Raw genomic sequence first — 24,153 nt, 5'->3', positions numbered from 1 at the left:
AGAGTCAAGGATTATTCCTGCCCCTTTAACACAGGCATACTCTTTTCCTTCCCCTCTGGCATGTAGCGGTTTGTGGAGGCAGCCAAGAATTACAGTGATTGATTATTTCCCCTTAGTTTTCTCCCATCCTTATGCAAGAATGATATTCCCTTGCTTTCCTCCTATCTTCATGCAAGCCATTATGTGCCTATGTTGAGAAGGCAAAAGTTAAGAGAAGATCATCAATGACTATTGCCATTCCCCTCTGCCCTTCTACCAGCCTCTAAATGACCATTTCTTGAGATGTGGGGTGTCAATGGCTATATCCTTTGACAAGCCTCACTCTACTGTCCTTGCCATGCTAAAGTCATTGGTGTGTGTGTGTGTGTGTGTGTGTGTGAAAAAATATTAGAAATGGCTATATTTATCTATCATTCTTCAGCTATCTACTCAACCCTCTTGATATCACAGTAGAGGTGGTGGTACAAGGACGCTGTGTGAACAGCATATAGCTCTTGATAAATCCTCATTCAATTTTCTCAGTCCTCCAGGTATCATGGAGGGGGTGTGTCAAGGTTTGTCAATGGATCTAGCCATCAATGAGCCTCCTTAGGCTTTCCCACATTGCCCTCCTACATTGGGAAATTAGAATCTGACATATAGTTATCTAGGGAAATTAGATATAATGAAGATGTCTTCAGCATAGGCCTTACAGTTGCTCCCCTCCCCCCAAAAAGAAGTTGTAAAATACCTTAAATGCTCCTTTCTGAAACCTACATATGAAAATTAATTCATTTATTAAGGGCACCTTTCTTCTATGAACTATTCATAGTTCTCCCAACCCATTTTATCCTCAGAACAACAGTTCAGTATCAGTTATAGTGAGAGCAAATGACTGGCCCCAACAGTTGCATCATTACGGGATGCAGGAGATGTAGCCCACACTGGGTGACACCCGGTTGGGCCCTCCTCCTATTGCATCCCTCGTGGCTGCTAAGGCAGAGGCCTCCTCATGAGAAGACCTCCACCACAACAGCAAAGGAATGGGCTTAGTGACCTTCTGTCAGCTTGCTGCAGCAGTGGTAGCCTCCTCGTGAAGAGACCTCCCTCACCACATGAAAGGAGAAGACTGAATGATCCTCTCTTGGCTTGTTTTGATGCTGCCACTGGCCTTCTCACATGGAGACCTCCACCACTACAGCAAAGGAGCAGGCCCAGTGCACCCTTTTGGCCACCTCCACCCTGGCAGCCCCCATCAGCCCCCTGACACTGGGTGATACTAGGCTAGTGGACACCACTGGCCCCAGTGTCACCCAGTGGGCTTATAGCTCCTTTGCACATGTTGTAATGGTCTTAAATTACAACAATAGGAAAAGTGGAGGAGGAAATTTTTTATAAATGCCCTGAACATATTCCAAATAAATTGTGTTTTACTTTTTTAAAAGGAAGAAACCCTTCTCCTCCCCCTCACCTTGGCCATTTATTTATTTCATCTTGCATTTATTGTGTCCTTTTCCATGTCAGAAAGCTGTCAGATTGGTAGTCCTAATTTGAAATGCTGTTTGCCTCAAAAGATTGCTCTTCTGAAGCAGCATGAGCTTCACTCATTACCAACATGAGGGTCATTTTTTAAAAGCTGTTTTCCACACCTCTGAAAATATGGAAATGACATTGTTTTGTTTCTATGTTGTACACAGAGAATATTTTTCCAAAGCAGTTGTGTGGATATAACCTATGGCTCTGCAGTCTTTTTTGTTGTTCTGTAATGACTTTATCTTATTCCCTAACTAAAGAAAGTCCTAACTTTCATGCACAGGAAGATATGATACTGGTTTGTCCACCAAGCATTGAGTTGCCACTTATTTGGATCTGCTGAAGATGAAGCCTCACTGTGAATAGAACGAGGAACCTTGAATTATGTTGTATAGAGTACCCAAAGCATAGAATGTGTATAAGCTTCAGGGGATGGCCACTGGATGGTGTTACCTAGTTATGCTTTATATATCCTTTCAAGAGTTTTTGTTTATTTCCATTAAATCACTTTCTTCAGCACAGTACATCCTTCCGCTATGTTCTTTTCCAGGCAGACACTTTAAACATGTCTTTACCTGGAAGCTTTGTAAAATATCATTATAAATTATTATTCCTAAAAAGTTTGTCCAGGCTTTCCAAGAAGAAAGTAAACATTTTAAATCAGAAGACTTTCTGTTGAATAAACAACCATATAAAAGTTCTGTTATCACAAAAGTTAATACAGTGAATGATTCAGATCTCCACTTATAGCTCAAGCTGGCCTCAAATCTGCTTCAACTGTGTATGTGCCAAGCCTTTGTTTCCAGCTAAAATTGTACACATCCAAATATGTGTACACAGTTTTGCAAGCCAGGGGTTAAAAAAAGTCACCCTGTTTCTTTTATTCAGCCCTGTGCTTTTGTTTTCTGCCTGCATTCTACCATTTTCCTGCAGTAATTCTCGATGACGTAAAATGAGAATAATCCGTTGTTTAACTCTTCCAAAACTCATTTTCTTTTTCCCCATTGAGAACCTTTACAAAACTTGTTTTCAGCTATGACCAACATTTAAGAGGAAGTAAAGACTGAGAGTGGCAATTGACAACTTTCAACACTTTATTTTTTTAACAATTGTGTAGAGGCAGAAAGTGTTACAGTATCCACGTAAATGCCTCATTCCTTCTTTTGCCACCTTTTGACCCTTCAATACAGCCACTGTTCCTGCTAGCTGAGGTCAAGCCAACAGAGCAGGAGGAATTCTCCAGAGGGCAATGACTCTGTCAGCTATTAGGGACATGAATTCTGATTGGTGGATTATATTTAATCACCTTGTTAGTTGGTAGAATCCTCATGCTCACCTGAAAGGTAACCAGAGATCACTGCAGCTTAGACAATAACACTCCCGGATCGAAGGAAGAGTTTGCTCTGCTTCTTCAGTGGAGCTGTTCCTGTTGCTAAAAAATTGTCCTTGATAAACATATATTGTGAATCCAGACCCAAAGAGTATGAGGCACTGTGGGATAAGGTGTACTTTTGTTGGACAGCAATGGAGGAGAGGCCAGCACCTTAACTCCAAATATCTGGGAGCAGGTCTAAGGTATTTATAAGCTCTGCCTGCCCCTTGTTGCTTCTTTTTTTGAATGACAACTTGATGCACCCTCAGATCTCCATTGCAATTTGAACTTTGCTGGACATTTCAGGACTGAATAGGAATTTTTGCCCTTTAATGTGGGTGGTTTTGTTTTTAATTTTTTGTTTGTTTGTTTCCCACACTGGAGGACCCTGACAACTGGCTTGAGGTAGTATCTTTAGGAATGTGGTGGTTCAGTGTTTAAGATGCCAACTCTGATGACCACAAGATCAGAAGATCAGCAGTGTGAGGCCCAAGTGCCATGTGATGGAGTGAACGCCCATCACTAGTTCCTGGCAGTTCAAAAGAATGTAAAAGTGTAAGTAGGTAAATAGGTACTACTTTGGTGGGAAGGTAACCATGTTCCATGTGCCTTGGCATTTAGTCATGTTGGCTGCATGACCACAGAGTCATCTTTGACAACACTGGCTCCCTCAGCTTAGTAATGGAGATGAGCACCCTGCAGTCAGACACAACTAGACAACCTTTACCCTTAGTATCTTTAGATATGTGGTCATTTAGCAGGTAGTGGGGGGAGAAATAATAAGAGTTACTGGGTTGTCCTTGTGTCTCAGGTGATTCACTTGGGCTGATGAGGAGGCCATGACGTAATGCAAGGCCCCAGCTGATACCACGTTAGGTTGATCACCTTCTTGCTCCATTCCAGGTTTAGTGCAGTCTAAATAGGTGTGAAGGTGCTGGCCAATATCCCACCGATTCTTCACTGCGAGACTTGAACCCGGGACTCTCTTAAGTGTCCCATGCACTATAACTCTTTAGATGTGAGCACTCTAGGTTTCAAATTTCACCCCAGCTTGGCACCAATTATTCTTTGACAGCCACATACCAACTATCTACTGTGTTCCAGACCTAAAAGACTTTTCTCAATGTTGGAAGCATTTTTAATGTGTTTCTGAAATCACTTCAGACAGCTGCTTGTTGAAACAAAGTAATGCATTTATTTACAAATCAGGCTGAGTACAGTATCTCTTTTAGTGGATGATGTTCACATTGGATACGGTGTATAAATACTTCATTAATTACATAATTTAACAGTTTTTTTAGTTTCTTTTTGTAATTGTTTCTCTATAGCTTTATATATGTTTCCATACAGACTAAGTTCTCACAGAACCTTTATTAAACTTCTGTATCTTATAACCCTTCTGGTTACCTGTGACTCCACTAGTCACCAAATAGTATGTCTCCCGCAGGACACCACATCAGTTTATTTAAAGACATTTCATTCCTTTCTTGGGTACCTAAAACCTTTTCTGATTGCCCCTCACAGAAGCCTCAATGGCTCTTCACCCTTCAGGGAACAATAAACATTAACCATGTTCAAACCTGCTCCTACCTCTTATATACTCACTCCTGGGAGCAGCCCCACATTTTCTGGCTTTGCTTCCATTGGCTAGTGCCTGTTGTCTCAACAATAGGTTCTAGGTTAATTAAAGTGGACTTTTCAACCCAATTCTCTGTGTCTAGTCTCACTATTCTATGGTCACTCAGCGGTTTATTTACTGATTGATTTAAATAAATAAATAAATGTTTGCTCACTTACTCAGGAGTTTATTACATGATAATGTTATACTGCAACTGCTGCATTAGACTTGTCTTTGCCTAGAGTTTATCACATGACATTGTGGCTCTTTTGACACTATATGATGCTGTATTGCTGTTAGGTAAATCAATTCATTCCCTATTGGAAAAAAATCTGTTAATAACTGCCTATTCTGCATGTGAATGTCTCATTCCACATCACTGTGATATTGGGAGGACAGGGGGCACACTATGGATACACATTACTTGCTGCTCTCTTGGGTATGCTCCGAGGATTTCTAGCAGGTAAACATCAAAACTATTTCCAATGGATGGACTAGGTGGACACCAGGATTGCCAAGAGTTCCCAAGGAAACTGCTGTGCGTGCATTCTCAGGCGGATTACAGACCGCCCATTTGGGCCGGGCTGTACCCGCCCCTTTCCCCAGTGTATTGGGGCCTCAGCTGCCAGAACAGCAGCCGCTGAGGCCCCAATCCGCCACTTTTCAGGCTGCGGGGAAGTGGCAAAACGCCGCTTCCCCGCAGCCTAAAAAGGGGTGTCCTTGGGGCTTGGCGGGGAGCTTGGTGGGGAGCTTGGCCCCTTTCTCCCTTGCTTCGCTGGGCGCAGCCGTCTGAAGGCTGCGCCCAGCGATGCAAAGCGGCGCTGCAAACCAGGAAGGAGCTCCGAAACGGAGCTCCTTCCTGGTCTGCAGAAAGGGCGCACTAAGCGCTCTGGCACAGACCAATGACGTCACGTCCACGCCGCCCCGTATAGAGGCGGCGTGGTCATGACGTCATCATGGCGGCCCCCATGTGGAAGGGGAGCCGTCATTTTGTACGGACTCAGTCCGTACTAGGGTTAGGGGGGTGCAGAAGCACCGCACCTTCCTAACCCTAGTACGGACTGACTCCATACTTTCATGGCGGTGTGTAACCCGCCTCAGTTTTCCTGCATGCTTTTAAAAACATTTTTTTTAAAAAAAAATAAGAACCAGAGTAGCACAATAGCACAATTCTGATTCAGTTTCCTACACTCTCTGCCCATTCACCATTTATTATCATGTAATGTATATACTCATATATAAAAATTAACCCCCAAAAATCTGAGTCAACTTATCCATGGATCAGTGTAAATACTGTAATTTAACTCTTATTAAAAAAAAAATGAACCATCCTCTGGTGAAAAGCAAGAGTATAATCTGTCTTAGAAGCACCTAGAAGTATCTCATCCATCCAGCCTTAAAAGTGCACACAAAGAGTTATGTCTGCTGGATTTTTGACATTGTTTTGCTTTGCTTCATCCTTTAGAGATCATTTGCTATATGCCTCTAAATTTTACCCTCAACTTATCCACGGGCCATAGCAAAATCCATAATGCTGACCCCAAACTTGCCCTCGACTTATACATGAGGTCAACTTATAGTCGAGTATATATTTTTCACGTTTTTTCCCCAAGTAAGTTTCCCATTTATAACCTTTCCTTCAGCCACAGTTATTGCCTTCCTGTTATTGGGTTCCTGTTACCTGGATGCCCTATTTCCTTCTTTCACGTCTTTATCATTCCCCGTGGAGGTCCTTCTCCTCCTAGAACCTGCTAATACTGAATAAGACCATTGTTCCACATAGCTCAAAACTGTGTTCACACATCAGTAGTAACCTCATATCCTATTCAGGCACCAATCTATCCCAGCTCTACCTGGGCATCGAACAAAATGAGCCAGTGACATTTTATACTCAAAATATGCTTTACCCTTAAGATAAGATACAAATTATATATTTTATAAAAAGTTGAGTCCACAAATGTATGCAAATAAACCAACCAGTAGCACATAGGGTACAGTCTTAATATGGGTTGACCATGCTAACAATACATGCAGGACCGAAAGAGCGTATATATTCATGGACCATGCTATTGTAGTCCCAAGGCTTTTGAGAAAGTGTTTTGAACATGTCTAGAGAAAAGTTCTTTTTATCTCATAGTATGCCTGAAGATTCCCTCTTGCTCTTTCTTGTATGCTCATGGTTTGTATTTGACTCTTGTTTCAAAAAGAAAACATAAATCAATGTATTGCCTATGGGCTCATCAGTGTGAATGTGAGTTATATGGCTTGGCTGTTCTAAAGACTCTGTGCCTACATTTCATATCACAAACCTTAAAATAACCCAGTATAAAATAATAAATATTACTCATGCATGCTTCCTGCTATAATCTGAGCTATAGTCTAAGAAATGATCACTTCATACAGAGTTCTCAATTTATCAGGCTACTTCCATTCAATTAAGCCTTGTGTTCTGATGGGATTACTATTCCACATATAATTCTTTTAATTCATGATAATGGGTACAGCTGAGCATTAAACGATCTATATCACTAGTCCATTGTCAAGATGTCTTTTATTCTTTAATGAAATAAAACATTCTAAATTAAGCCTGTTAAATAAAAAGAAGCAGAGGAACTAATGCTAAGCTTAGTGGGGAAACAGATTATTTTAAAAAGAGTTATATTTTTGATATTAAAGAAGCAAACAGCCCAGGAGAATATTGGAATAAACCCACTGTTCTGTGGGGCAGAAAGTGAAGAAATTGATATGGAGTGAGATACTAGCATTGCACCTGGTTGACCCAGCCTGATATCCACGAATGACTTGCAACATGTCAGCTAGATATGTACTGGACAGTGCCACATAAAAATGGTTCCCTTCAGGTTTTATGAAATCAAGGAATAGCAGTATCTGTAGGAGACAAATGCTAGCATGTTGTTGATTTACAGCTCCTAACAGAATAATAACAGAATAAAGGTGAGGAATTATGGAAGTTGTAGCCCAAAAACATCTGGAGGACCACAATTGCATACTCTGTCTCAGAGCTTCTGTGTACAACAATTTCCCAACCGGATGTAGATGGGTTAATAGGTGTAAGCTGGCATTCTGTATTGTAATTACAGATTTGTAATGGAGAATTATAGATCCAAACTGCTTCATATTCAGTTATACTACATGTTTAAGATCATGACATTATTGCTATAATCATGAATGTCCTCAAATCCCATCTTAAACTCCAGGGAGCTGCTCTGCGTGAAAGAGGTCTGTTTTGCTAGTGACTGGGGCACAGCAAGTTGATATCTGCCAAAGATCTTTAGTGCAACAAACAAGTTGCAAGTCCTCATGACACTGCAGATCATTAGTGGCAGGAGGCTGGAAACATCATCCTGCTGTGCCCCAGTCACTAGCTGAACAGACTTCTATTGCTCAGAGTGGTTGCTGGCTGGTAAGGAAGATTAGGAGGTGGTCAGGGCATGTTAAAATAGTTATGCATTTTTAACTAAGACAGAGCTATAATATCTTGGTCATATCTTGTAAAGGGCAAGTATAATGTACACTTTTGCTTTTAAATCTCTAGCAATGGGAAGCTTATTGGCCACTCAACTATTGGACAGACGTATCAAGTCTTTGGAAAAGTTGACCTAGAAAATTATAACTTAGAATTCACCTATAAATTGCCAAGTGACTCTTACACCTCTGAGAACTTTTAGTTTGGAATGACCTATTAGGAGCCATCTCAATATAATGAGCCCTGCCCACAATATATACTTTTGAGCAACTCACTGGGGTAAATTCCCAAGCACCACTAGCAACAACACAACCAGCAGCAGCACCACATATTTTACAGTGCAATCCCTTAAAAGTTTATGGCTTGCTGATTACTGTAAAGAAAACCTGCAAACAATTAATTTCAGCAAAATCAAAAGTATGTTTTTTACCAAGAGTTCTTCCCTGACTAAATGGGTCATAAATGGAAAAAAACATTGAACAGCTTAGATGGTTTACATGCTTAGGTTTCGTTTTTCAATCCTATGGCACTTTGATAACCCATCAGACTTTTGCTATTCAGTCAGCATCTAATAGTAAAAAAGAAGAAGTTATAGTTCCCCCCCCCTTAAAAAAAATACTAAAGGGGGAGGGGGACAGTTTCTGCTGTACCCAGGGTATTCCAGGCCAGGATATGTCACAACTGCTGTTTGGCATCCCATTATGGATTCTGGGTTTTTCTTCAGCCATGGACCAAATACTTTCTGCTCTTCTGTGACAATTGCTCTATGTACCAAACGGTGTGCTGTCAGTAGTCTTACAGACCAAAACTGGCTGTTCTTCAGTGGAATGCATTGTTTCATATTGGGTACTAAGATACCGGCTAAAACTTTTTTATGTGAGATCCAAATCAGGTTATATGCATCTTTGTCAGAAAGACAACTTTACTAGCCAGTGGTATAAATTCTTCAGAGACAAATTATAGAGAATAGTTTTCTCTGACAACTTCCTTTCCACACAAGACATTTCTACGGCAAAATTTATTCTTGCTCACCAGGTTACAGACATAGAAATGCAATATTCTCTTGCACCACCTGCTCTTCAATTAATCTAGGGCTGTCATTTAATATTGATAGGGTGCTAACTATTTTGAAAATCTGACCATCTCTAAATGCCATATGGTTTTTACTAAAGCTCATCTTAATGTCATAATTTCTGCTGTGCTACATGGTCATTTTCAGGGAATCCCTTACAAAAAACATGTTTGTAATTTTTGTTGTTTGATGTTTTGTAATTTTTTACAAAGATGAGAGATCAAGATAAATTATACACTCCCCCACCCCTTTAAATAAATTCCCTGGAAGGCCCTCTGAATGGTACTTGGTTTATTTATTAGAAGATACAAAAATGTGTAACAGAAACTGTTGCAAAGTTACTGTTCTCTGTTGCTAAGACTCATACAATTATGACTCAGATGCATACATAATATTTGGGTTTGTTTTCTTTTAAATGATATTAAATGTACTCAATGTTTTGTTTTATTTTAAATCTTACTCTTGACATTACCCTTGTTTATTTTATACTGTTTATCTTTTTATCTTTTTTTTTGTAAATACGGCTTTTTTAATTTCATGTTCTTCCATATCTGATTTTTTAAAAGCTAATTTTCTCTGCTTTTTTATTCTTTCTTATCAAGAACCAACTCAATTTTTTTTAAACCGGGTGTGCTGGGCAAATAGATGTGCTACTATCTGATGTTGTGTCATCCAGTTAACTGCCTTATCAGGGATTGGTTACTGTGTTTGTATCCCAAACAATCAGGAATCAGGAAACAAACCTCCTCTGAAGGAACATGCCAAGCAAAACTCATAATAATTTCACCTTAGAGTCACCATATGTTAGAAACAGTGTGAAGGCATATAATAACAGCATATATGATATAGAACCTACCTGGAGATCAGAATCTTTCCAAAAAACTGTATCACTGACTGAGGGAGTATCTGCACTGTAGAAATAATGCAGTTAGACACCACTCTAACTGCCATGGCTCCATCCTACAGATTCCAGGGATTTGTAGTTTTGTGAGGTAACAGCACTCTGTGTGAGAAGACTAACAACCTTGCAAAACTACAAATAGTAAGATTCCATAGGATGGAACTGCTGCATTTTCAAAACTTTTCCACAGCAGTATTAAAATTGTTAAAATTACTCTTAAAATAATGAAGTTAGTGAATGATTTCATCCCTCTTTGATCCCTATGAAAAGGTATCAAATAAAATATGTGGCTTTCATTTACCCCTTCGTTGTATCTTGCATACATCCTTTTCAAGAAGCTTGGTTACTCAATCTTCACAACAAGATAATATAACCATTCAGCTTACTCAGACCATTTCTAAATACAGTTTGATTTAGTCTGAATTTTAACATTTTAATGTACAATTTACATTTAACGTACATTTTACATTTTAAGAAAAACAAGGATTTATTGTCTGAACAATAAACTTTTCTTTCTTCAAATGTAAAACCTCACAGTGGCCTTGGAAGCATAACACATGCCTCGACTCCACCCTCAGGGCACCGTGACACCATGCACTGCCGCACATGGTGCATAGCATCACAGAGCTCCTCTGGCACTATGTCCACGTGATGCAGCCCCAAAGGAGCGCCTTAAAGCCACGGCTCCACAGCTGTCACATCCTTTCCAGTTTGCCAAAAGGAGCCACTTTTTGCACCCTCGAAAGGCCAGATCAGGGCTACAGCATAAGGTTGCCACAGCCCCAATCTGATGCACCTGAAGGCAGCTACAGGCTGCCCCTTAGGGGCAGTCTGCACAGCCCAGTATTTGCCTTTTTTTTACAGTCACAATATATACCTTTTCTTTAAAGGAGGAAAGTTAATTTTCAGACAAAACAAAGCATAGATGCAATCAAACCCTCACAATAGTTTATAGAAGAGCTTGGAGTTCTGATGATAGACAGTATTCTACAACTTCCTAACTGCTGGTCTGGTACCTATAAACAGGATTTATTTCTATGTTTAAAAGAATTGAAACATAATGTTACAGAATGTTATTTCTCACAATGACTATCAAGATCCTTATTGTGCCATTTAAACTAGGTTGAACGGATTAGCCCCTAGAATTACAAAACATGTTACAATGACTTTCGCTTTCATCTCACCCTTATGGCTACATTAAGAGATAATTTTGTTCAATTAATTCTAGTCAGTTAATATTTCCTCTATAAATGTAGCTGATAGGTTTACAAGGACCACAATAAAAATATTGGACCTGATTTTTCTTATACTTGAAGTTTGTAGCCCTTAAGTAAGAGAGTCTTGCCTGCTTTCTATTGTTACCTTTGTGTGATGTGTATGCATTTAAGAAAAGAACCCCAACCTAAACCATGATATGTCATTTTGGCCATTGAATTTGATGTAAATTTATCCTAGCCTAGGCCTGTTGATTAGGAGGTGGAATCACTCAGTCATTTATGTTATATTGTTGATTTTTGGACTAGCTGTGTGTAAAGCCAGAGATAGGACAACTGTGGTATCTGATGACACTCCAAATAGTTTAAGACAATAATGTAGCCTTAAAGGCAAAGTGTAACCCTAAAAAGTTACATTCTGTAGATACTCATGTACAAGTCTAGAAATTTTATTGAAAAAATTGACCAAAAAACCTGATACTACACTTGATCTTAGCCAAAAAGGCCGAGAAGCTGGGTCAACTTACCCACAGGTGAATGTAAAGTACCATACTTTAATTCTTTCAAAAAAAAAAGGGGGGGGGGAAACGATTGCATCCCCTCCCACAAAGTGGAGCCAAACGAGCTCCCTGGTTTACTAGAGAGCAGGTGGTAATGAAACAAGTGGGATGGAGACTAGAGCGATGATGGCAGAAGACTTGGAGCAAGTCCGACCGAACATGAGCTAGAGGCCATTGGAAGGTCTATGCCATAGCAACTGTGACAGTGAAGAAACTATATTCTCTGCCACCATATTGATACCCAACCATGAAATAACGAGACCAGACGCGTAAATTGAATGAATAAAGGGCCATTTATTTGACCTATAATCTATTTAAAGCTAAGCACTTGTGAACTTCAACCTTAACTTCAAACTCTGAGCAAACTGATTAAAGTGAAAAGCCTGGTGCGGGTCCAGCTGAAGCCAGGTGTCAGTCCTAGACTTCCTCTTCAGCCTTCCCTTTGGGCACAAACACCGAACCCTGAGGTAAATCCGATGATTCGGATTGCATCCTCAGCCAGTCCTAGGAAGGTAAACATAAGGCACTCTCCCCCAAACTCCCATGAATTTGTAAGGTTGAGCAAAAACCCCATGTCTACTCCAAAGGCAGGTTCTCTCACAACTCCACGCCCCTTAACATGTAAAGCTGATCAAGAGCCTAACCTTTCACCACAAAGGGGTGCCAATGGTGCGTACCAAACAGTTCTTTAACCCCATATGGGCCAGTGAAATTTATTTAACAGCCACCCAAAGCCAATTACCAATCCCAGCATACAGTATGGGGTAGGCAAAAAGCCCCGGGAAAAGGGGAGAAAATTTCTACCCGGTCCTGAAGTGACCAACAAAGTTCATACTGCATTTAGGGTGGGAGGGTGGAAAAGAGGCAGGATGGGGGTGTACTGTCCTTATATACTGACTCCGCCCCCCATCACATGCCTCAGCTTGGTCCATTGGACCTTGCTTATCTTAAAAATTCTGGTCTCTATCATGGAGGGTATCAAAGCCCCACCCTCCCTCAAGGCTCTGCCAATCATCCTGGTGTGAAATATCTGCACAGTATCACCAAGCAGAGCTGTCCTGAATGGTCAGGGGTCATTTACACTCTGGCCCACAAGAGAAAAATAAAAACCACTCAACAGCTTGCTTTGAAGAATTTGCAAGACTCTTTGCAGACAAAATGAAATGAAATGAAATGAAATTTATTTATATACCGCCGTTCCTATGATCACGGCGGTTTACAACAGAATAAAATACAAAATACAACAATACAAGTTACAGACAGGATAAAAACCATATGCTACTATACAACAATAAATCCATCCTTATTCAATCAAATAATAAGACAGTCTAAAATACAATAATTAGTATACAAAACAAGAAAAAACAACAACAGGACATGCGAGAAAGGCATTACAGCCCATGTCCCAAAATAGCTCAGATCCACTCTGACTTGGATGCTAAACAGGTCAAGTGGATGTAATCTTGGCACTTGTTTGTCCTGTTTCATTGGATAGGTTTCAATCTGTACAGCCTGACGATGTGGACAGGATCTTTGGAGAAGTAAGGGCCACTACATGCATACTGGATCCTTGCCCTTCTTGGCTCTTGGAAACAGCTAGAGGTGGACTGGCTGAGTGGGTAAGGAGACTGGTAAATGCCTCGCTGCAGCAAAGCAGATTTCCATCCTGTCTAAAGGAGGCTGTGTTTAGGCCGTTAATGAAAAAGGCTTCCCTGGATCCCACCATTCTAGATAACTATTGGCCAGTCTCTAACATTCCATTCTTGGGCAAGGTTCTGGAGTGGGTTGTGGCCTCTGAGCTCCAGGGGTTTCTGGATGAAACAGATTATTTGGATCCATTTCAATCTGGCTTCAGGCCTGGCTATGGGACAGAGACAGCCTTGGTTGCCCTGGTGGATGACCTACGAAGGGAACTGGACAGGGGAGTGTGTCCCTGTTGGTTCTCCTGGATCTCCCAGCAACTTTCAATACCATCAGTCATGGTACCCTTCTGGGCTGTCTCTTTGAGATGGGTCTTAGGGATACTGTTATGCAGTGGTTCCAGTCTTGCTTGAAGGGACAAAGACAGAAGGTGGGGTTGGGGCTCCTGTTTGACTCCTTGGCCATTGACCTATGGGGTCCTGAAGGGTTCTGTTCTGTCCTCTTTGTTATTTAACATTTACATGAAACTGCTGGGAGAGGTCATCCTGGGTCCATTTTACTTGTGGGAGCGCCTTCCTCCGTATAATCCACCCCGCTCACTCAGATCCTTTGCAAAGAACCTACTGCAGCCAAGGAGGACTAGGTTGGTTGCAGTTATCCAAAGGGCCTTCCAGGGACATAGCAAGGATTTTGGAAAGGGAGGTCCAGACTAAGTGCCACCATATATTTTGTAATTAGATTAGGTTTGGTTGATATTATTTTTAACATTAATTAACAGAAGGGGGTCTGGACCCCACAGACCCCCCTCCCCTTGGCTAGGTCACTGGGCCTTCCCACCTGCTGCTTCTAAACTATGGAACGAACTGCTGGAGGAGATCCATCATATTACCACTCTTGAAACCTTTAAAAAGGCCATCAAGATGGATCTCTTCCTGAGGGCCTTTCCAGACTAACCTCCCCTTCCACTGATATAGATAGCTTCTGTCTGTCCCAAGAAGATGTCTCATCTCAAGTATGCTTACTTTTGAGTAATTTTAACCAGTATTTTATATTGTTGTTGTTTTGTTTTTGTTATGTTTTTAAGGTAGGTAGGGAGGTTGGGGGGAGAGGAATATGTAGTGTTGGTTTAATATGTACTATGTGTTTTATTGTTATTTTGTGTCATTGTAACCTGCCTCAATCCATAGGGAGAAGTGGGATATAAATAAAATGTATTATCATCATCATCATCATCCAGAGTTTTGGGGTGTGGTGTCACCAGTATGTGGATGACACCCAGCTCTCTCTCTCTCTGTGAAGACACACCCAACTAAAGGTGGTGGCAGGTTTGGGTGTGCAACGCCGGTACCCTGGTGAGATCAAACTTTTTACCCAAAAAAGGCTCTGAAGCTGAATGTAAAGTTCAAAAGGGGGAAAATTTAATTTATAGGACAAAAATAAAGAGTTTTCTCCTCCCCAGCTCTAAACAAAAGATACTTTACAGTTCAGCAATCTTCCGGATGTCATCTTTCTGGGTCTGATGTTAGTTTGCTCTCCTCTCTCAATGGAGCTGGTGCAGGGTCTTTCAGCTCCTGAATTCTTCTATTTTCTTGCTGATGGTAACTAATTCGGCTGAGGTGTAAGAAATGCCCTTTCCGGCTGTCTGGGCCTGCTTGCCACCAAAAGACAGCTCTCTGCTTGCTCACAGCAAAGACTGCTCCCCCACTAAAAACCTCTAGCTACAGCAGAGCATGTTGGGAAAGGGCAAACCAAACCTGGAAATAATGCAGGGGAATCCTACAGCTCCTCCCACAAACTAATACAAAGAACTTTTCTACACTAAACATACTATGGCCTGAACCAAAATGAAAGAAAATGCAGGGGAAAGTTTCAATCAGTCCTGGCAGGACATCACACTCTCCATCTGATACCAAGGAAGCTATCTCTAAACTGAACCAGTGTCTGCTGTCTGTAATGGACTGGATGAGGGCAAACAAGTTGAAGCTTACATCCAAGAGTATGACCTACATCCAAAAGTATTAAAATAATTGGCAAATGTAATATCAGACACATTGGTGTGGTGAATAGAACCTCAAGCTGACCAATGAGAAGGCAGCTAGAGCTCAGCCAATCAGGGGCTGGCTGAAGAATTGAAAGATTCCATGTGACAGTTGGTTTGTTTGGTGAGGGTTGAGAATTCTGAGGGTGAGGATTCTGACAGTTGTAGGGGAACAGTTAAGCCTGAGAGAGGGTGTGTGTTCCGGGAGTTCTTGAGGGAACAGAGTTGTTGATAGACCACGGAAGGGTCTGATAAGTCCAAAGTGGGACAGTGTTAGGAACAAGCCAGACTCTGAAACAGGAGTTTTGTCAGTTTGTATTCAGAAAGATAATAGTGTCTTTGTGGCTGAGTTAATATTAAGAGTAAAATAACAACTTGTACCTAAAGCCTGGAACAGACAGGCCTTTGAGGTGCTCTCGTTATGTGTGAGGGCTGCTTGGTAGGCAGAGTGCCCTCACACCCGGCAGCCCTTGTGCGTGACAAGGGTGCTGCAGCTGCAGCGCGCCCAGTGGATGCAGAGCGTACTGGTGATATTGCAGCTGCACCTCCTCCAAACGGGGTGGCGCAGTTGTGATGTCACCACGGCGTCGCTGGCACTTTAGGGCGCGGAAGTGTGCTGCAAAAAAGGAGCCCCTTCCCGGTGCTTCTTTTTTGCTCCACAGGAGTGCCATGCAATTTGGTTGCTGCAGTGCTCCTGCAGAGCAAAGAGAGGCGCTGGGGACATGCCTCTTTCTGGTGGTTTGTACCCCGCCTAAATAACCAAGTCTAAAGTAAGAAGTCAACAATAACAACTTTGAAACCAAGTTAAAGTTTATTTTCTTGCCTTACAATAAACTTTTGTTATTACTTAAGAAATATGTGGGTGGTGTTTTAAAATCAAACTACACTACCAAACAGTAGACACAGTGGTGTTGTCCATCAAAGGAGAGACTTGTGGATGGATGTCACATAAATTGGTGACAGTGGTGGGATAAAAGGCCCAGGGGGTTGTCATCAATAAAACTTAGTGTGTTACAATTGACAATAATTTTTGAGAATTCCTGGAGAACAGAAGACGTCCAGCAGACTGGAGAAGGGCAAACGTTGTCCCCAGCTTTAAAAAGGGGGAAAAAGAGGATCCAAACAATTATTGTTCAGTTAGTCTGACAGCAATACTAGGAAAGATTCTGGAGCAGATCATTAAACAGAGAGTTTGTGAACATCTAGAAGGCAATTCCATAATCACAAAAAGCCAACATGAGTTTCAGAGAAACAGGTCATGCCAGACAAATCTACTGTATATACACAACTATAAGTTGACCTTACATATAAGTTTTGGTTTATTAGGTTTATAGGTTTTGAGGCCAAAATTATGGATATTGATATGACCTGTGTATAAGTTGAGCGTAAAACACAGGGGCATGTGACAAAGGATCCAAAGGATGAAGCAAAGAAAACAATGCCAAACATCTTGCAAAATTCCAACAGGCACAATTGTTTGTGTTCATACTAAAAGCTGGGTGGATGAGAGAACAGAGAAAGGGTCAATGCTTCCATGACAGATTATGCTCTTACTTTTCACCAGGGCATGGTTCCTTTTTTTAAAATAAGAGTTAAAGTACAGTACTTACATTGACTTATGGATAAATCGACTCAGGTTTTTGAGGTCAATTTTTTGACTAAAATTTCTAAACTTATACATGAATATATACAGTAATCTCTTTTTTTAATAAAATGACCAGCTTGGTAGATGAAGGGAATGCTGTGGATATAGTATATCTTTATTTCAGTAAGGCCGTTGACAAGGTTTCCCATGACATTCTTGCAAACAAGCTTGTAAAATGTGGGCTAGACAAGGTAATTGTTACATGGATTTGTAATTGGTTGACCAGCGGAACCCAAGGGGTAATCAACACTGGCTCCTTTTCATCCTGGAGAGAAGTGACAAGTGGGGTTCCACAAGGTTTTGTCCTGCGCCCAGTGCTATTCAACATATTTATCAATGACTTGGATGACAGAATTGGGGGCATACTTATCAAATTTGCAGATGACACCAAATTAGGAGGAGTAGCAAATACCCCAGAGGACAAGATCAAAATTCAAAATGACCTGAATAGACTAGAAAGCTGGGCCAAAGCTAATAAAATGAAATTCAACACAGAGAAATGTAAGGTACTGCACTTAGGGCTAGTGTTGTCATATCTCGCTTTTAGCCAGGACAATCCCAGTTTGAACCTTTTTTTTCAACCAGCCATTTTCCTACTCAAAATTGTACATCCTAACTGAATTTTTATCTGCACTAGAAAGACAGATGGAGCAGAAAGTGTAGAAAAACCCCTCTGCCAACACTCCATGGCAAATCTTTCTGGATTCTTCTACCTGGCACAGACTTTTCATAACTCCACCCCACCCCTGTGCTAAGGGGGGGAGGGAAACCCCAAACCATCAGAAGCTATTATATGTGCTTTGATGTATTATCTAACAGTTCACTTATAAAACTGTACTTCCCAGGTAAAACAATATTCTCTTCACTGTAATATAATTTTGTTCATGTCATCCATTCCCTTTCTATTATATAATGTAGATATATCATTCACATTTCCAAATAGAAATAAGTGGCAGCTCTCTTTAATGGAACTTGTGACTAACTCAGAAATCTAATTATCTAGTTAGTACTGAGAAAAAGCCTAGAAACCTACATGAAGAGCACAATTCAATTTAGAGCTTGAAACAAACAAATAGTTTCTTTTGTATATTTTTCTGTATACTGTTAAAATGTTATAAAATAAATATGTTTAAAGGTATATTTGCACTTGTGCTTGAAATGCAATTTTCTCCTAACGTCTAAATATTGGTTTGTGGGAGTTTGAATGAAGTGAGAGTTTGAGTGAAGGAGCCCTGGTGGCGCAGTGGTTAAATGCCTGTACTGCAGCCATTTCACTCAAAACCACAAGGTTGCGAGTTCAAGACCAGCAAAAGGGCCCAAGCTCGACTCAGGCTTGCATCCTTCCGATGTTGCTAAAATGAGTACCCAGACTGTTGGGGGCAAATTAGCTTACTTGCTAATTAGCTTACTTGCTGTTCACCGCTATGATCTTTGGAACAGCGGTATATAAATAAAACAAATTATTATTATTATTATTATTAGCACAAGGTTTTGCACAAAACATGAAGTCAACATGCAAAAAACAGTGGCCAAAAAAACTCATGTGGCATCTCAATTTTGGGCAGAATCGAGCTCTAAAAGGGGTAGGATAATTAATTTAATTAATTTAATTTATATCCTGCCTGTTTCCAGCATGGGATTAATGGCAGCATTTGAAACAAAACAAAACAAAAGTTAAACAAAACAAATGTTAAACAAAATTAAACTTATTTTTTTTAAAAAGCACAAGTTAAAAGCAGCATTAAAATGTTTAATAATAAAAGAATAGAATAAATCACTATACCCTCATTAAAATTTCTATTTGCTGCAACATGTGTATGTACATGTACCTTCAATTCTATGTCAGTTTATGGCAATCCCATGAATTTCATGGGATCTTATTAGGCAAGAGATGGTTTTGCCAGTTCCTCCCTCTGAAATATAACCTATAGCAGCTAGTATTTATTGGCACTCTCCCATCCAAGTACTAATCAGAGCTGACGCTGCTTAGTATTCAGGATTATTATTATTATTATTATTACTATTATTATTAGCTTTATTTATAAAGCACCGTAAATCTACACGGCGCTGTACAAAACCAAGTAAAATCAAGAATATATAAAAAGCCTGCCTATGGCGCACAATCTAAAAGTTAAAATAACAAATTAAAAACATCATAAGAACAAGTTAAAACAGCAAATATCCAATAATGAGTCAAGCATCAGAACAACCAGGACACAATCACAGACTCCCTGGGAACACTTCCCTAAACAATATGGTCGTTAACTCAGCTTTGAAGCTGGTTAGAGATGTGTTGAGTCGTGCTTGTAAGGGGAGGAGGTTCCAGGAGTGAGGTACAGCAAGCAAGAAGGGACGAATCCGGGATGGGGCCGTGGAAATCCTGGGCTGGGACAGGAGATTTTGGCTACCAGAACGGAGGGAACGAGTAGGAATGTAGGGAGAAAGAAGTTCAGAGAGATAGGGAGGGGCCAGCCCATGCAGAGCTTTAAAAGTGAGCAGGAGAAGCTTGTACTGAATGCAGAAGGAAAAGGGGAGCCAGTGAAGGGATGACAATAGGGGGGAGACATGGTCATACTGGCAAGCGAGTGAGATAATATGAGCAGCTGAGTGCTGAACAGAAATCAATGGGGGAGGTGAGAGAGAGGAAGCTCTGCCAAGAGAAGGTTGCAGTAGTCAAGTTGAGAGACAACTAGGGCATGGACCAAAGTCTTTGCAGTAGAAGCAGAGAGATATGGACGGATTTTGGAAATATTATAGAGGAAAAATCTACAGACCTTGGCTGTGGCCTGAATCTGAGGGATATATGACAGAGAGGAGTCAAAAATGAAACCAAGACTGCGGGCTTCCTGGTCTGGCTGAATAGAGATGTTGTTGACAGAGACAGAAAAGGAATATTGAAGGGTGGGCTTAGGAGGGAAGACAAGAAGCTCCGTCTTGGACATGCTGAGCTTCAAGTGCCGATGGTGCATCCAGTGGGGGACAGCTGTCAGACAAGATGAAACTTGCTGCTCAAGCCCTGGCAAAAGGTCAGGGGTGGAAAGGTACAGCTGGGTATCATCGGCGTACAGATGATAAGAGAAACCGAAAGAGCTGATAAGTTTACTAAGAGACAGTGTGTATAGAGAGAACAAGAGGGGACCCAAAACAGAACCCTCAGGAATTCCAACAGATAGGGGAACAGAGGATGAAGTCTGGCCACCCGAGACCATTGCAAAAGATCTATCTGACAGGTAAGATCTATCTGACAGGTAAGATCAGTCAGGATCTGTTGCTTTTAAGGTATTTAGGTCTATTGCAACATACTAAAAGCCTCCTTAAATAAAAAGCTCTTTCTCTGCCAGGAAAAACCTTAGGGAGAGAGTCAATCAGACCTTCCAGGAAAGGGAGCTCCACAACCTGGGTTCAGCAAAAGAGACAGCTCAACATGCTTTCTCACCATGTCACTGTGGCCAATATCAATTAGTTTATCGCCAGTCATAAGATTTCTTCTCATCCTGGGCCCAGTTGTTTTTCCTTTGGCCTTCAGTGACACCAGACATGGAGCTCACTTAGCTGACAAGGAACCAGTCAGAATTTGAGTTTCCAATTCTAGGTGCACAAGTTGATCTTTGGATCTATGCTCAGGAACTCTCAAGTATGGGACACTGCAATCATAGAACTTAGATGTTCTGGAGAGTGTACAACCTTTCCTCTATCTGCCTGTCTGTTAGGTGGGATGTTGTGGCAGGGCTTGGCATTTATTTGGATTGTTGATGTTTTTGTGTGCATTGAAGTGATTTCCAACTTATGGTAAACCTAAGGAGAACCTATCACAGGGTTTTCTTGGCAAGATTCATTCAGAGGGGAATTGCCTTGCCTTTCTCTGAGGCTGAGAGTGTGTGACTTTCTCAAGATCACCCAATTGGTTTTCATGGTTCAGCAGTAATTTCAACCCTGGTCCCCAAAGGAATAGTCTAGCGCTCAAACCACTACATCACATCGGCTCTTGTCTGTGTTTGGAAGCTGACATAAAAAAATCACCTCTGCTCTAATCAGCTTTGCAATTTTAACGGCTTCTTTGGAAATTGATCAGAATTATATTTTGAAGCCTCAAATACTGTTTCTTTTTATTTTCCTGGATCATTTATCTTTCTTAAAATATTTCAGCTTATATATCTGAAAGCCTTTGTGGCTGTATCTCTAAAAGCACTCATAGCCTTTTGAACTGCATGCAGTTCCTCCAGGAAATTGAAAATAAAAGCATTGGTATTTGTTGATTTCTTGACTTTAGTCAATAGAGAAGAGATTCTGAAGGTTTCAGAACATGAGGCCGAATGATATTTTGCCACAGCTCCAAGGTGAAACATGAAGTCAGTTAACAAGCAGATGAAACCCTTCGTCCTAGTAAATGAATTGGGTTCCAAGGCAAACATGTTTTCTAAGAACAGGGCTATTGTTCCTAGAGAACAACATGTACTTCTGTTTGGATTGTGGTCATGATCTATACTATATTTAACAACTAATATCTGCTTGGAAATGCAGCTCATAATGAATGCTGAGGCTTTACATTTCACATGTTCCCCTGATTATTAGATCATTACACTTAGTGTAAACCAATTTAGGTTTGTATTACCAAGAACTGGTGATAGTCCCTGAACTTTGACCTTCAGGTTAATGAAAAGTTCCTGCGTGTAATTGCTGTGTCTTAAGATGACACTTCACTGTGCAATTTTTATTGCTATAAAAATGCCATTTAAAGTTTGTTTTACATGAACAAGTTGAAGAACATTATTTCTGTAGTGAGTAATAATTATCTGCCTTCTGGCTGAAAATATATGCACTGGATAAATTGTGTTCATCTGGTAGCCTTTGTTTGTAAGACAAGTTAATTAAAAGAGGAATGTCGAAAAATATGTCTGCCCACTGGGTGTTGATAGAGCAATATTATTTTTCAAGAAACTATTCTGCACAAACACCCTTTTGTTTTTGCTTTATAGATAGGGATGAGCACAAGGTAAGTATTATGCTTCTACCTAATGAATTATAAATAAAAGGAAAAGGAGATAAAGAAAATATCTATAGTGCACCTCCTCTCTTTCCAAAACAAATGCTATGTTTCATCTTGGGAAACAATGAGCTTTTTCTTCAAATGAGTAGAAGGACAAAGAACAAGGGGGGTGGCAGTCACAAAGGAAGGCAAGATAAATTACAACTTATTTGACAAATCTTTTTTCATTATTTATAATACAGGGGAGGATGGATAAAGTTTGCTTCACTGGAACAAAATAGTTTGGAAGCAAGTGACTGGGGTAGGCGGGGTCATGAAAAGGAAGGAGCTAACAGGTCAGGAAGGGCCAAACAATACAGAATGTTGGACTGATAAAAAAAAGGATTATGACAGTGAAAAACAAAATTAAATATATGCATGAGCTACACGATCAGACACTGTTTAAAAATCTCAAGCAAGTTGTTGTGTTGACCAACCTGCCATCTTGGACTCCCATGTTTTCTTTTATAAAAGTTGTCAGGAGGCCAAAACTGAAGAGTGCAAGGAACTTCAATGTGCCCTCTCTGAGGTTTTATTGCCATTGTTTTCTGGTTTTGCAACATGTAGTTATAGCATTGCCATCTTACATACATGAGGTATATCTTTGTTTCTGTACTAAGAGAAATCCAGTGTAAATTTTCAAGCAATGATTAGTAACTGGATTAGTAAACTGTTTACTGAATCGGCTCGCCTTCGCTTGCTTTTGTGGTTTTGAAAATAACTGTATAGGTATCTTATTTTTTTTTTCTTTTAAAGTAGACCTGCTTAGGGAACAATACATAGACAAATACTTCTTCAGTCAATATGATTCTAAATTCCTTTAAAGAGGTAACATTTCAAAGGTTTTAAACATTGATTTCAAAATGTCTCCATTAATATAGCAATCTGGCTGTATTACCCTTAACTATTTTTTAATGTTCCTGGCTAAATTGTATAGGATAAAATCCACTGTCATATAGAAAACCTCTGTGTGTGTGTGTGTGTGTGTGTGTGTGTGTGTGTGTGTGCGCGCACGCACATGTACATACACACGCAAATATAGGTGTGTGAGTACTTTCTCTCTATTTCAATTCATTTATTGATCATTGCACTTGGAATCTATGCATGAATTTTCTTTTAGTAATAGGTAGAAAGCTACAAATAAATTCTGATGGCAGAAATAACTGCTTAGTGAACAGAAGGCAACACTCGTAGACGGATGTTTAGGAGGTCAAGTGTATTATAATGGTGTGCCATAAAAAGATGCATAAAATAGGACTGGATATTGTGTGGATAACAGCCAAAGTACAAATTACAAAGAGCTTACAAAGAGAGATAAATCTAGAGTTATTGCAGAAGTAATTTACAGTAGCACTTTGGCTGTTAAATATAGCATTATTTTTGTTCAGTTTATAAAAGAAAAGAAAACGTTCAGATTTTTGTTTCTTCTCCAAAATTCCCAATATGCATATATCAAAGATGGAAGTAGACCCTAAAGATACTTTTGAAATCAACTATTTTTTTTATTTATGTATTCAGGATTCTTTACTGGAGACCTGCAAGGCTCTGTGTAATTAAAATGATCATTCCCATTCACTTCTTTTAGCCTAAAGGAAGGAATAAAAAAGGGCTGCCCATTTATTAGACTAGGCAGCTATTTCTGCTTTTACTGAATAGCTGATGCACTGCTATATCACCAAACATTATTAAAGTTACCATGGCTATAGAGCTGACAATGTGAGGCACATTCTCATAGTTTAAGGTCCTCGGGTCTGCATTAAATCCTGGATTCACCTATGTGGTGCTGCATCCTATTTTCTTTCCTATAAGAGGCATAAGAATGCTAACATATATATGTCACAAAAAGGTACTGATTCCATGCACGATTTATTCAGGACACAAATTTCTGATTAATGCAGCACTGTATTTTCCCATGACTATTAAATCTAATGGGGCTACTATATTATTACATGCAATTTCTTCTTTTTGTAATTTCCCCCACTTTTGTTTGTACATTTGATAATTTCAAAAATAGCAATATAGCAATAGCAAGTACATTTCTGTGGCACGTTATAGATGGGCCCATAG

General features: G+C 40.2%; 1 pseudogene; it reads right to left on the bottom strand.

Moving 5' to 3' along the window:
* Window positions 1–11,547: 11,547 nt before the first annotated feature.
* On the bottom strand, window positions 11,548–11,693 carry LOC149323803 (U2 spliceosomal RNA; annotated as a pseudogene).
* Window positions 11,694–24,153: the final 12,460 nt, after the last annotated feature.

Source organism: Sceloporus occidentalis, unplaced genomic scaffold (assembly GCF_023333645.1).
Source record: "Sceloporus occidentalis isolate IW3139 unplaced genomic scaffold, rSceOcc1.0.p SCAF_1, whole genome shotgun sequence".
NCBI classification, from domain to species: domain Eukaryota; kingdom Metazoa; phylum Chordata; class Lepidosauria; order Squamata; family Phrynosomatidae; genus Sceloporus; species Sceloporus occidentalis.
This window is presented reverse-complemented; position numbering and strand designations above follow the sequence as displayed.